Here is a 587-nt window from a genome sequence, read left to right as displayed (position 1 = left end):
ATGGAGCAAGCACTAAATAGAATTGGATCTATTTTTAAAGCCAGTGCCATGTTAGGGATTGAGACGGTTCGCATTCTGTGCTCACAGACACTGAGGAAAGTCCGTCTGGATGTCCTTGGGCTCTTTACCAATAAGAGGAATTGACGGAGGCACTCCCTCCGTTCTCTCTGTGCAGTTGGTAAGAGGAACAATCAACTGCATGTGTTAAATGGGCTATTTTAAATTTTTTAGTGAAGAAAAGTTTATCAGCACTGTTTAAATGAACCATTATGTAATGGATACATTCGATGTGATTTTTAAGTGTAACGCTTTTCGACCTGGGATGTGATTTAGAAACAATTCTCCTTAACGCCATCTTCATATCATTTTAAGGGGGATCACTTCATGTGACCTAAGTGTGCATTCCGGACCTTTTACATATCATCAACATAAGCATTCCATAAGATAGCCACTCAAGAGACAATGAATCGTGGTAAGAAAACCTTACGATTTACATTTACAAATAGATTTTTATGTGACTTAATTTTTACTCTCTCCAAAATAATTTGTATCATATTAATAAATCTCTTTACAATATATCTCTTGAC

This window comes from Penaeus monodon, chromosome 25 (assembly GCF_015228065.2).
Source record: "Penaeus monodon isolate SGIC_2016 chromosome 25, NSTDA_Pmon_1, whole genome shotgun sequence".
Taxonomy (NCBI): domain Eukaryota; kingdom Metazoa; phylum Arthropoda; class Malacostraca; order Decapoda; family Penaeidae; genus Penaeus; species Penaeus monodon.
The sequence above is the reverse complement of the archived record's forward strand: the minus strand, read 5'-3'. Positions refer to the sequence as shown.